This window comes from Mauremys mutica, unplaced genomic scaffold, assembly GCF_020497125.1.
Source record: "Mauremys mutica isolate MM-2020 ecotype Southern unplaced genomic scaffold, ASM2049712v1 Super-Scaffold_100163, whole genome shotgun sequence".
NCBI classification, from domain to species: domain Eukaryota; kingdom Metazoa; phylum Chordata; order Testudines; family Geoemydidae; genus Mauremys; species Mauremys mutica.
The window spans coordinates 357,173-370,173 of record NW_025423278.1 but is presented as its reverse complement, the minus strand read 5'-3'; the positions used below and the strand labels follow the sequence as shown (position 1 = coordinate 370,173).

The following is a 13,001-nucleotide window of genomic DNA, read 5'->3' as shown; positions in this document are numbered from 1 at the left end:
AGCAAAGCCAGGAGCAGGCCCAGCTCAGCAACTCTAGCAGACTCCCTGGCCCCTGGCCCAGCATACAGCAAAGCGACCCTGCCTCCACCAGGATAGACAGCCACCGACTCCCTCTTCCAGACCAACGCAGCCCTTCCCCGCTTTGGCTGTCTCCAAGCTGTCTGCGTGCCCTGCTCTGCTCCACGGCTGCCATGCTGCCTGAGATCAGGAGGCTGCGAGGTCTCACGGTCTCAGCTGAGCTGGTATCGCGAGCCACCCCGCCCATCTCCTCATTCCCTTCATGGACCCCTGGGATGTGAGTAATTCTGTTTTTGAGTGGCTCTCCCTCCCGGCCAATGAGCTTGGCGTAGACTAGCAGGGAGGGAGGAGGAAAGGGATTGTGCTCCAGTGAGAGCTCAGAAAGAAAGGTGCAGGTCCCCCACTAGAGCCCAGCACAGCAGAGCACAGCAGAGCAGGCTGGAGAATGTGTGTATGGGTCTGACTACTTCTCCCCTGCTCTTCCATTGGAGCTAACTTCCCCCAGCTGTCTCCAGCCTCCCAGTCAGCGCAAGGGGGAGAAAGGCCGGGGAGGAAGAGCTTTGTGCTCCGCAAGGGCTGTCTTTTTGGGAGGCCAAGCGGGGAGAGGGATGGAGGCCACTGGAGAAGCTGAGCCGGCTGACTGTCCATGGCTTCTAAAAGAAGGGCAAGAGACAGCCCCGCGGCTGCCTTGCTGCTGGAGAATGCGGGCATTGATCCCGCTGCCTCTCGCATGCGAAGCGAGCGCTCTACCACTTGAGCTAATTCCCCTACCTTGGCAGGTGGTGTCTCGATCCATCCATTTGATAACGGAGGCCACATCGGTCCCCGCGCCAGCCGGTGACTCCTTCCAAAAGGGTCAGGCAAGGGAGGACTTTCTGTAGCCCGGCTAGCTCAGCTGGTTAGAGTGTGGTGCTATTAATGCCAAGGTCATGGGTTCAAGCCCTATGCTGGCCACTCTGGGTGTGGGAGGAAGAAGGTGGTCTCTGCTCTTTTGGCTGACTGCTAGGGGTGGCAGAGGCCAAAACCAGGTGGGCCAGGAGCGGGCAAGAGCCCTGCTGGGCGCAGACGCTGGGCAGGACCGGGCTCCCTTCCCTGGGTCCTTGCTCCACCTGCTTCCTGAAAGGAACTTGGGCCTGGGGAGGAGACAGGTGAGCCCTGCCGGCTGCCTTCCAGGCTCATAGGAGGCCAGGCTTGAGCTGCCCACCCGCGAAGCCAAAATCGCAGGCCTGCCGGCTCGCCCCCATTGTCCACAGAGGGTTGACCTGATGGCCCGAATTCTTGCCGGCCGCCAGCTCCACCCAAATGTACCCGACGCCAGATCACACTCCCCAGCCCAAGCCACAGAGGAAGGCTTAATCCTCGGCACCCCAACCTAGGGGAGAGGCTTCACACTCCGCCGGCGCAGGGTGACCTTTGGGACTTCCCTGGACACCATCCTCCCACCTCCCACAGCCAGACCCCTCAAGCCCACACTGAAGCCCACACCTCTGACAGGAAGGAGCAGGAGGACCACTCCGCCCAGGGGCACCACCACTCGAAGTCAGCTTCACTTGCTTTCTCTTCTACCCCTTTCCTCCCAAGTTATGCGCGCCTCACGGGAGCTGGCCCTGGGAAGACACAGGCATGGCACTCTGACTGGCAGCAAGGCCAAAAGTCAGATGGCCGGCTCTCCCGTCCACCACGCTCATCAGGAGCCCTTAGTCGACAGGCTCGGAAAATGAGGGCATCGCCCCACATTACCTCTCGGATGCAAAGCGAGCGCTCTGCCACTTGAGCTAATTCCCCGCAGCTGGCCTGACTCTCAGGCACCGGGCAAAAAAAGGCAAGGGCTCTGTGGCCTTAAGCAGACCACAGCCTGAAATGGCGGGGGGCGGGTGCTACCCAGAGCTGGGGAAGGGGGTCCGAGTCCCAGCCACGCTCCTCGGCACAAACAGCAACGCTCCCTCCCTGGAGTTTGTCTGGGCTGAGAGTTAGCCCAAAAAACAAGCACCCAACTTCAGAAGACAACGCAGGGATAGATCACTTGACGATTGCCTGCTCTGGCCATTGCCTCTGAAGTGCCTGGCATCGGCATGGCCACCAACTTATATGGGCTCCTGGGGCTAAAGGAATATTCACAGTCAGGGCCTCTGCTCCACCAATATTTGGAGCTAGGTTTCGCCCCTTTAAATCCCAGCGGCGGCAAGGAATTAAAAGGCTCTGGGTTGCCCACAGCCGCAGGAGCCCAGAGCCCTTTAAATCCCAGCCGCGGCGGGAATCAGAGGGCTGTGCTTCGCAGCCCTCCCGTCCCCTGCCCCTACCTGGAGGAGACGGGAAGGGGACTTCCGGCCAGGAGATGGACATCACTCACCTTAGCAGCTGCTGGGGCTTCCGTGAGTGTTTGACCCTATGATTCCCCCCCTGCCCCAGCCCCCACTCCTGCCCAATGCTGGGGAAGGGGCAGCCCCATCCCCTCCCACTGTCCCCCAGTGAAGCTATGGTGAGGGGCAGCAGGCTGCACAGGGGAGGCAGGAAGCCACATGTGAAGGCAATGCCCTCTCCCCCAGCACCCACCGACTCACCCGCCACAGGAGGGATGGGAGAGGGAGGCTTCCTAGACCTGAGCAGCTGGGGCTTGGGTGAATTTTATGACACCCTGCTCCCCCCCCCCGCCATAGCCACCACTCTGCCTACCCCACTTCTGCCCCATGCTGGGCAAGGGGCAGCCCCATCCCCCATCCACAGTGAAGTTATGATGAGGGGCAGCAAGATGGAAGGCCACCTGTTATGGCAACCCCCACCCCGTACCAATCATAGGGGAGGTGAGTGAGCTTTCTGGACCTGAGAGGGGCCCTAGGAGCATGTGCAGTGACTGTGGTGCAGAGTGTGTGCGCTGCGGGGGGCAGGGGGGGAGAGGAGGGGTCCCTCCCCTGGAGCTTGCTGCTGCCAGTGGTGGTGATGGGGAGTCCTCTCTGGCCCTAGCCCTGGGGCAGCCTGTCTGCACCCCAAGTTCCTCATCCTCAGCCCTGCCCCACCCCAAAGCCTGCACTCCCAGCACTGAGCACGCTCCTGCACTGTGTACCCCTGATCCCCAGCCCCATCCCAGAACCCTCACCTGAGGGGAAAAACATGCAACTTAAATTTGGTGGTCAGGTTGGCGTATCATTGTGTTTAGCACGATACTTGACTATTTTACACCCCTTTAAAGTATATAACTAGTCGTATACAGGTGTTACAAAGTGGGAATGTGCTTAATGTTTTCTCTGAATACTGTGTGGGTTCCTCAGTTTCCTCTCTGCATTTCTCAAGGATCTAGATGGTGGGATAAGGGGGTGTGATTGTTGTAGAGCCCTAGAGGGCCAGTGTGATGCCGGCTGCACAGAGAATGGCCGCAACCCTGTCTCCTGGTAACTGATGGCCTGGGCCACTCTCCTGCAAGGTGCCAACTGAAGGTGTTGGAGAACAGAGAGATCGGGTGGCCTCCTAATGCCTGGAAAAGAGACAAAGGCCAGAGGAGGGAGTGTCAGTGCCTGTGCGGACTTCTGGGAAGCGCATGGTTTGGAAGGGGATGCTGGGATGCTTTGGAACAACTCCATACAAAGCCAGTCAGGACTCTGGGGGAGCCTCCTCTCTCGGAGCAGACTGTCTCCAGGGCAAGAAGCTTACACCTTCCTGGGTCTGACCTCGGAGCATTCAGCATGCCCTTCCACACCGTGCGCTTTCCACAGCGAGTCTGCCCAGGTGGGTCCTGGGCAACCAGAGGTCCCTGCACCCCAACTCCGCAGTCAGATGTGACTCTCAGCCAGACTGTAAAACAGAAGGTTTATTAGATGACGGGAACACAGTTTAAACAGAGCTTGTTGGTACAGAAAACAGAACCCCTCTGTCAGGTCCCTCTTGAGGGGTGGGGAGCCCAGAACCAAGTTCTGGGTCTCTCCCCATTTCCCCAGCCAGCTCCAAACTGACACTCCCTCCTCTGATCTCTGTGTTTTTTCCGGACAAGGAGGCCACCTGTTCTCTTTGTCCCCAACACCTTCAGTTGGCATCTTGCAGGGGAAACTGAGGCACCCACACAGTATTCAGAGAAAATATTAAGAACATTCCCACTTTGTGACAACAGGTGCAACAAAATATAATACCATATATTGAGGCAGGCAAGTGCTGCTTCTGACTTTCCACTTTTAATTGACCCTTGTAATCCTTCCACCTCCCTTCCCAGGGACCATGCAGTACGTTTTTTGGCAGAAGGGGGTTGTAGTGAAAGGAAGTTTGAGAAATCCTGGCATAGAGCATCTCCATTACTGAGCTGCAGCAGCATAGACTCAATGTTTGAATTTTTGACTTGTCCTTAGCCTCTGAATACGTCTAGACTTATCTCTTTGGGGGATCAGACACTGAAAGTGCAGCCATGGAGACACCATACACCAGCCTTGCCTAGCTGGCAAGAATCAAGCCTCCACAGAAAAACACCCATGGTTTTCTAGTCCAGCTCCCTAAGTCCTCAGTCACAACCACTTAACACAGGGGCCTTTCTACACTCTGGTTCTGTTCCCACTGAAGGGTCATTTCCAATTGTTTGCTCAGACCAGCTTCCCCAGCACACTCACTGCTGTGCACCTCTCTACATGTGGCCATGGCTGAACAGCAAGAATTCCTGCCCATTTCCCTACTGGCTGGAGCATGGCTAGAGTGTGTCTGTGGTTAATGATGTTGCTGTAGATTGTTCATTTCCTGCCTTGGCAATTCAGACAGTCCCTTTTCCCATCGTATCACCAGCACCTCTGTGATTGCAATAGCAGGGCAGGTTTTCTCTGGGCACTGAGATTTTTCAGGGAGTTGGTGGCTTCTTTCTTTCCTCATCCTGGAGTAAACTTAGCTTTTTATTCTATCCTTGATGACTCATGGAATAACAACAGCAGCATGAAGAGGAGAGGGAATATCTCACTGCCGGGGGGCGGGGGTTGAAGGTGGCCGCATCCCCTCTGTCTGACCATTGCCATTGCAGGAAAGAAGGTTTCAATGGAATCGAATGTCCTGGCTCAGACAAGAGACACAGGGAGGTTTTGCTGTTCGTGGATCCATGCCAAGGAAATTGTGTCTCTGTGTGAAAATGGGGAGGGAAATGAAACACCCACATGGTGGTGCCTAAGGCAGAAGGGACCCCTATAGGATTAGAACAGGACACGTTCTCAAGCAGCATGTTTCTTACTTGCCCATCTGTCAATTTTGATTATTATCGATGGAAATATTTTGCCATTGGGTTGTGTGTTTACACTGAAATTGACATTTACCAACAAACACGTAATTCTTTCAAGCCTGCCTAGTCTGCCCTTGGTGAGTTTAGAGGGACACATTCCCTCTTCCCACTCCCCATGCCAGGCCTGGACTCTCCATGCTGCCCACTTCCCACACTGCTGGGATCCTTCCCTGATCTCCCCTCAGAGCTCTGCCCCCCACTCCCACTTCTGGGATCCCCTCCCAACACTGTCCAACTCCCCTGCTGGCCAGATCCCTTCCCATTCCTTTCATTTCCTGCCTCCCCTCTGAGCAAAAGCTCTGGACTGTTCCCACATTGGGAATTGAATCCAGGCTGCCTGCATGAAAACACCAGGAATCCTGGCCACTACACCATATGGGACTTGCTCAAACAACAATCCATTTACATATTCACTCACACATTCATTAACATTTAAAAGTAGCCATTCAAAAAACTTCAAAAACAGACTTCAGAGAGAATTTGCAGAGTTACAATTTATTTACAAACTTAACACCATTAATTTGAGCTTGAATAGGGACTGGGAGTGGCTGGCTCACTACAAAAGCAATTTTCCCTCTCTTGGTATTGACACCTCCCCATCAATTATTAGGGGTGGACCGCATCCACCCTGACTGAATTGGCCTTCAACACTGGTTCTCCCTTTGTAAGGTAACTCCCTTCATGTCATGTTCCAATATATGGGCTTGGCTACACTTACAAGTTGCAGCGCTGGGAGTTACAGCGCTGGTCATGCAGCTGTGGAAGGGCCAGCGCTGGAGTGTGGCCACACTGACAGCTACCAGCGCTGCAGTGTGGCCACACTTGCAGCACTTTCCAGCGCTGTATTGAGAGGTGCATTGTGGGCAGCTATCCCACAGAGCACCTCGTCCCGTTTTGGCGCCGTTTTGGCGCTGAGTATTGTGGGAAGGGGAAGGAAGTGTGCGGGTCATTCCGCTTCCTGTTTGCCAGCGCCCCGTGGTGCATCGCTTCACATCCCAGCATTCACTCTTTCCAGCAGCGTTTGGCGCCATTGTGAGTGTCTTTCTGTTACTCTCTGTGTGAATCGCGATTTCTGTGGCAAATGGAGCCCGATCTGCTGAGGACTCTGCTGATGAGTGTCACCAGCACAACACGTTTGGCAGTCCAGCTATTCCTTCAGCTCCAAAGTGACAGTGAGGATTCCGACGATGATATCAATATGGATTTGCCTGCCGCGTGTGACACTAAAGTGCTTGCGGCATTTACGGAAATGCTCAGCACCGTTGAACGCCGCTTTTGGGCTCGGGAAACAAGCACTGAGTGGTGGGATCACATCGTCATGGAAGTCTGGGATGACGAGCAGTGGCTGCAGAACTTTCGTATGAGAAAAGCCACTTTCATGGGACTTTGTGCTGAGCTCGCCCCCACTCTGCGGCGCAAGGACACAAGATTGAGAGCTGCCCTGACGGTGGAAAAGCGAGTGGCTATTGCAATCTGGAAGCTGGCAACTCCAGACAGCTACCGGTCGGTCGGGAACCAGTTTGGTGTGGGAAAGTCGACCGTGGGAATCGTTTTGATGCAAGTTTGCAAGGCAATTAATCGCATCCTGCTAAGAAAGACCGTGACTCTGGGGAGCGTGCAGGACATTGTGGATGGCTTTGCACACATGGGTTTCCCTAACTGTGGAGGGGCAATAGATGGGATGCATATTCCTATTCTGGCCCCCCCCCACCTGGCATCAGAGTACGTTAATCGGAAGGGGTATTTCTCTATGGTTCTCCAGGCGCTTGTGGATCACCGCGGGCGTTTCATTGACATTTACACAGGCTGGCCTGGAAAGGTGCATGATGCACGCATCTTTCGGAACAGTGGCCTGTTCAGGAAGATGCAGGCAGGGACTTTTTTCCCAGACAGGAAGATCACAGTAGGGGATGTCGAAATGCCCACTGTGATCCTTGGAGACCCCGCGTACCCGTTACTGCCTTGGCTCATGAAACCCTATACAGGGAAGCTTGACAGGAGCAAGGACCGGTTCAACTACAGGCTGAGCCGGTGCAGAATGACTGTGGAGTGTGCTTTTGGGCGTTTAAAAGCCCGCTGGCGTTGCTTGTATGGGAAGCTAGACTTGGGGGAAAGCAGCATCCCCGCGGTTATATGCGCTTGCTGTACCCTCCATAATATTTGTGAAGGGAAGGGTGAAACATTCAGTGAGGCATGGACCACCGAGGTTCAAGTCCTGGAGGCTGAATATGCACAGCCAGAGAGCAGGGCTAATAGAGAGGCCCAGCACAGGGCTACAAGGATTAGGGATGCCTTGAGGGAAGAATTTGAGGCTGAAAGCCAACAATAATGTTTGCTGCCTTGCATGGGAGTGAATTGCACTGCTTACACTGTTATTCTATTATCCATAATAATAATATGATTTGTAGTGCCTCTTTCTTTACTGGGCTAAGGTATCTTTCACTATCTGCTATAATAAAGACTGTTTTCAAAGCCAAGAATTGTTTTATTGAAAAGAAAAAAACTTCCTTGACAGACAGACAGACACACAACATTTCATGAACACAAGAGGGCAGGGGTGTGGGTTGGTGAACTGTACAGTCACAAGTTTGCATATGCCCTGTCTGGATTGCTGTTTAATGAATCCTGCACTTCAGGGTTCATATACTGCATGGTGATGGGGGTTGAATGCAGAGGGTAAGGGTGGTGGTAGGTATCAGGGCTGGTTGGGGAACATACAGGTGTTGGAGGCAGCTGGTGGTGGTAAGAACCTGGATGCTGGGGAAAGGTGGTTTGAGCTGACATTGGGGCACAAGGCACAAAGGACGGGGGGTGGGGGGAGTAGCACGGTAGTGCTCTGCTTGCATGGCAACGAGTGACTCTATAGACTCCGCTTGGCGCTCCAGGATGCTTAGCAGCCGCTCCGTGGTTTTCCTCTTGGCCACTGCATTTCTCTTGCGTGTCCTGCTTTCTTTCTCTCGCCAATCCTTCAAGTCCTTACTCTCTCGAGCAGACTGATTAAGAACAGTTTTCAGCATGTCTTCTTTGCTCTTTCGGGGATTTTTTCTCAAATTTTGAAGCCTCTGTGATGTTGAACATCTGGGCAGTCCAGTAGTCAAGGTCACTGTAGAAACAGAAATGACAACATTTAACACGGGCAGCATTGTATCCACTATCTCCAGACATGAATTGTTACACTGAGGGAGTGAGTTCTTATTTAAGCATTCTTTTACCCACACGCATAACACTACAGAAGCCACGACATGGTGAGTGAGCAGTGCTTATATGGGGAGAAGTGGGGCTTGGGTGATAGAGGGGAGCTGGTTGCTTCGGGTAATCTGGAGTGCTAGAGGGTTTGAGTGAAATGAAGATGCAGATGCAGGGGTGATCTTATCTCCCTATCTCTTCACTAAAGAGTCTCCCAACATTTTTCACAGGACTTAATCCTGGAAGATGTTTCCCTACTGCGAGTCACTAGGGAACAGCGGGGGGCTCTTTTAGAGCAATGTGGATTCCGCCCGGGACCCTATGCGGCTTGCCTGTGTTCAGAAATGGTCCCCCCACCACTGGCAGAAGAGTGGCGCGGACGCGTCACCGTCACTGGGACAAGGGACACAGTGGCTCTGCCTATAAACCTGCGCAGGCATATTGCCCACGCTCTGGATGAAGCTTTTGCTGAGATAACTGAGGCAGATTACCGCGACGTGATAGACCACATCAACGGGCTATTCCACATCTAGAGGCTGGCATGCATGCATCCATAACCCCCCCTCCTCTCCAGAAACATTTCACCCAGAAAATAAAAGCCGCTTACCGGTAACACGCTCCTCTGCTTGTCCTTCTGCAACTGCTGGCTGCTGCGATTGGGTGCTTTCCTCCTGGCTTGAGAAGAGCTCCTGGCTGCATGCCTCCAGGGAATCTGCGGTTTCTTCCCCCATGCCAGGAGCTTCACTCGCGGTTTCCTCCCCCCCCCACGCCTCCGCCTCCGCCGCCTCCTCCGCCTCCTCCTCCTGTCCCCCAGCCTGCTCAGAAGTGTCCATCGTTATCCTGGGATTGGCAGTGGGGTCACCCCCAAGTATCTCATCCATCTCCCTGTAAAAACGGCAGGTCGTGGGAGCAGCTCCGGATCGTCGATTCCCCTCTCGGGCTTTGTAATAGGCACTCCGCAGCTCTTTAATTTTCACCCTGCATTGTACTGCGTCCCGATCATGGCCCCGATCCAGCATGGCCCTTGATATCTGCTCAAAGATATCGTAATTCCTACGGCCGGAGCGCAGCTGTGCCTGAACAGATGCCTCACCCCAAACACTGATGAGGTCCTGCAATTCACCAGTGCTCCATGCTGGGGCTCGTTTGCCGCGTGGAGGCATGGTCACCTGTAACTGATTAAAACTGATTGCACTCCACACCTGGCTGCAGCAAACAGGAAGGAGATTTTTAAATTTCCCGGGGCATTTACAGGGCGGGTCACCTGAGGCAAGAGCAGTAGAGTGCAAACTGATGTGCAGAGTGGCTGAACAGGAATTCTGGGATACCTCCTTATTCCCTGGAGGACAGGTAAAGCGCTGGTGAGTGTCCACACCTGCTGGGCAGCGCTGGATCACCAGCGCTGCACTCCTTATACCCCTGCCGGGATGGGTTTTCAGCCAGCGCTGCAACCAGGGAGTTGCAGCGCTGGTTGTGCCCTGCAAGTGTGGACGGGGTGTTGTTGCAGCGCTGGAAAGCCTCCACCAGCGCTGCAACTTGTAAGTGTAGCCAAGCCCTATATTTATGCCTGTATCTGCAGTTTTCACTCCATGCATCTGGGGAAGTGGGCTTTTGACCCACGAACACTTATGCCCAAATAAATCTGTTAGTCCTTAAGGTGTCACCGGACTCCTGGCTGTTTTCGTGAAATAAAAGCAAAACACATTCTAAGCTGATCTTAACCCTTTCAATGCCCTTATAAACTTAGATGCTTCTCACTACAGGCTGGCTGGTTGCTTTTCAGCCGGGGTCTCCCCTTTGATCAGCTCTTCAGTCGCTTGGTGTGGTGGTGTCTGTAGGTGGAGGTGGAAGAGAGAGATAAAGCTTAGCGAATGTCTCTCCTTTTATCATGTCCTTTCTTCCCCATTGGTTTTGTGGCCCTCTTCAGAGTCAGGTTAGCATCACTGCGTCTCTCCAAGCAAGGCTGAGCAATTCCCCGTGTGTGGCCTCCTGCAGGTGATGGCTGATTCCCCCAACTTACAGCATAGTGACAACCATACTGCACAATTCTCATAACTTCATACGCATGAATGGTATACATAGATGGGTAGAGAAATGACTTTCAGCAGATCATATCCTTTCCCTCGATACCTTACAAGTCATGCTTTATATGTAAGATAACGGTTATATGAAAATGAGGAATATGGGGGTTACAGCCCGTTCCCCCAAAGGTCTAGAATGTCACACTGAGATTCTATTTTCATTTATGTAACCAACGTTGACCTCTCTGCCTAACACTTATAATCACTTACAATCTATCTTTCTGTAGTTAATAAACTTATTTTAATGTTTTATACTTACTTGTGAAATTGTCCAAAGTGCTTGGGAAAGCTGCTCAGATTAAAAAGGCTGGTGCATGTTCACTTTCTTTTTGAAGAAGTGGTGAATTAATTAATGAGCTTGCACTTTTCAAGAGGTTTTGAGCAATGTAAGACGGTACATTTCTGAGGTGCAAGGCTGAGGGCTGGGGAGATATGCTGGTGTCTCTCTATGTATAATTGAGGAGTGGCTTATAGAGCATTCATGCCACTTATTTGGGTGCATTGCTGCATGTTGTTGGCTGAATCATCACAGCACATGGAGGGGGTTTTGCTGCTTGTCACTAGTGCAGCATTGTAAGACACAGCCCAGGCTGGAGAGAGAAGAGAACAGAGCAGTTCCACCGTTTGGGACTGTACCCCGTGGATCCCACCACACAGAGATCCCGCTATGACCAGCCATGGTAATACTGTGCTTAGTGCTCTGCTTTATAGCTTCAACAACTGCACATGCAAGATGAGTTACAGTGACCTTGACCTTGTTTCCATGTTTATCCAAAGCCTCCTTTTGACAGTTGTCAGCAAAAAGACTCATTTCTTTTGCAAGCATTTGTATAGCTAGCCAGAGTCGGGCTTCTCCATTAACAAAAAAGATTGACCAAAACGTGACAAGAGGAGGCACATTCAGCAAGGCAGCACTGGATGCTGGATCCTGAATCTGCTCTTTATCAAGCAGCTCTCTTGGCAAGCTCTGGCATGGTGCCACGCTTTAGGACTTCTCCCCTAACTGCTCCATTTTTCATCAACACTAACATGAAAGGTGAAAGGACAGTAATTCTCCATTTCCTGCAAGCCCTGCAGAGAACCCTCTAGAAGGGGCTCTGTGCACAGATATCCCCAGCGAATCGCATGGGTGCATGACACAGGCTCTCCTGTCACAGCAAATTGCAGCCGGAGCAACCTCCTTGCCAATGCCAATAGCCTTTTCATCAACACCAGACTGAGGATTTGATTCTCTCCAATGCTCCACTGGAAAGAAGCCTTTTCCTTCACAAGCAATTACTTGGATTGTCAAGGGAGGTCTCTTCTGTTGCCTAGGAAGACACAGGAAAATGTGAGCAGAGGAGACAAAAGCTATAGAACAAGGCACCACTAGGAGTTGAACCCAAGATCTCCTGTTTATTAGACAGGTGCTTTAGCCTACTAAGCCATGGTGCTTTCCCCAACAGGGCATTTGCAACCACTCCACTTGATGGTCCAAGACTACACCTTCAACTTCCAAAATAAAAATGTTCCCCATTTCCCTCAAGACTTGCAGACCTTGAGCAGGCTGGCTCTGTGCACAGAAAGCCACAGCTGAGCTGACAGAGGACTTCTAACATGTGCTTCTCCCACCAGCTGCCGTGATCAGATACTGATTAGTGCTCTGAGTTTCAGTCACAGCAGCTTCAGCTCAACTCTGAGTTATGGTAACCTTTCCATCAGCTCCAGACTTACCATTTAACACTTTCCAAAACTTAGCTGCAAGGAAGGGTCTCTGTGTCTTGAACAAGCACTTACAAGGATTGTGCAGTGAGGTCTTTCCTTTTCATGAGAAGAAATAAAAGAAAGGAGCCTGACACAAAAGCCAGGTTCAGCAAGGAAGAACTGGCAGGTCAAGCTGTGGTTACGGGACTGCAGCAGTTCCCCGGATGGCCAGCTTTGCTCTTTCACTTACATCCTTCACTGCTTTGGCTGAAGCTGTGTTTGCTACCAGTTTAATCCATGGCTGAAACCGCAGGTATCAGCAGCTAGTTACAAAAGTTCAATTCCCATCACCATCAGTGGGAGGTTATCCAGGGCTGCAGGATTTGGCCCATGGACAGTCAAGGTGCTACAGCAGCTACATTCTTACGTGGTGAGTCCTGCAGCCTATTACCAAACTGCTCTGCCATAGTCTGCAGGGCAGCTTGACTTTTTGAGACTCTGGCAGAAGAGAGACCCTGGAGCAGAGAAGGAAAATGTCCTCAGCAGTCACAGCCGGCAGGAGCAGCAAAGACTGAGTATCAGACACACTTTTTCACCAGGACAGTAAATGTGCACGACCCCCTGATATATTCTCAGTTCACTCCCCCTCCCAAGGAAGCCCTATTCTGCTCTATTACACTCTCATGGGATGAGAGGGAAGGTCCTCTCATGGGTAAATAACTGGTTACAAGGTAGGAATAAATGGTCAGTTTTCAAAATGCAGAGAGGTCAATAGTGGTGTCCCCCAGGGGGGCTGG

General features: G+C 52.4%; 2 non-coding genes across 2 annotated transcripts; one reads left to right on the top strand and one right to left on the bottom strand.

Moving 5' to 3' along the window:
* Positions 1–713: 713 nt before the first annotated feature.
* Positions 714–786, bottom strand: TRNAA-CGC. The gene has a single exon. It is a non-coding gene; the product is annotated as a tRNA-Ala (tRNA).
* A 112-nt stretch (positions 787–898) lies between these two features.
* Positions 899–972, top strand: TRNAN-AUU. Its single transcript has one exon. It is a non-coding gene; the product is annotated as a tRNA-Asn (tRNA).
* The last annotated feature ends 12,029 nt before the right edge of the window (positions 973–13,001 follow it).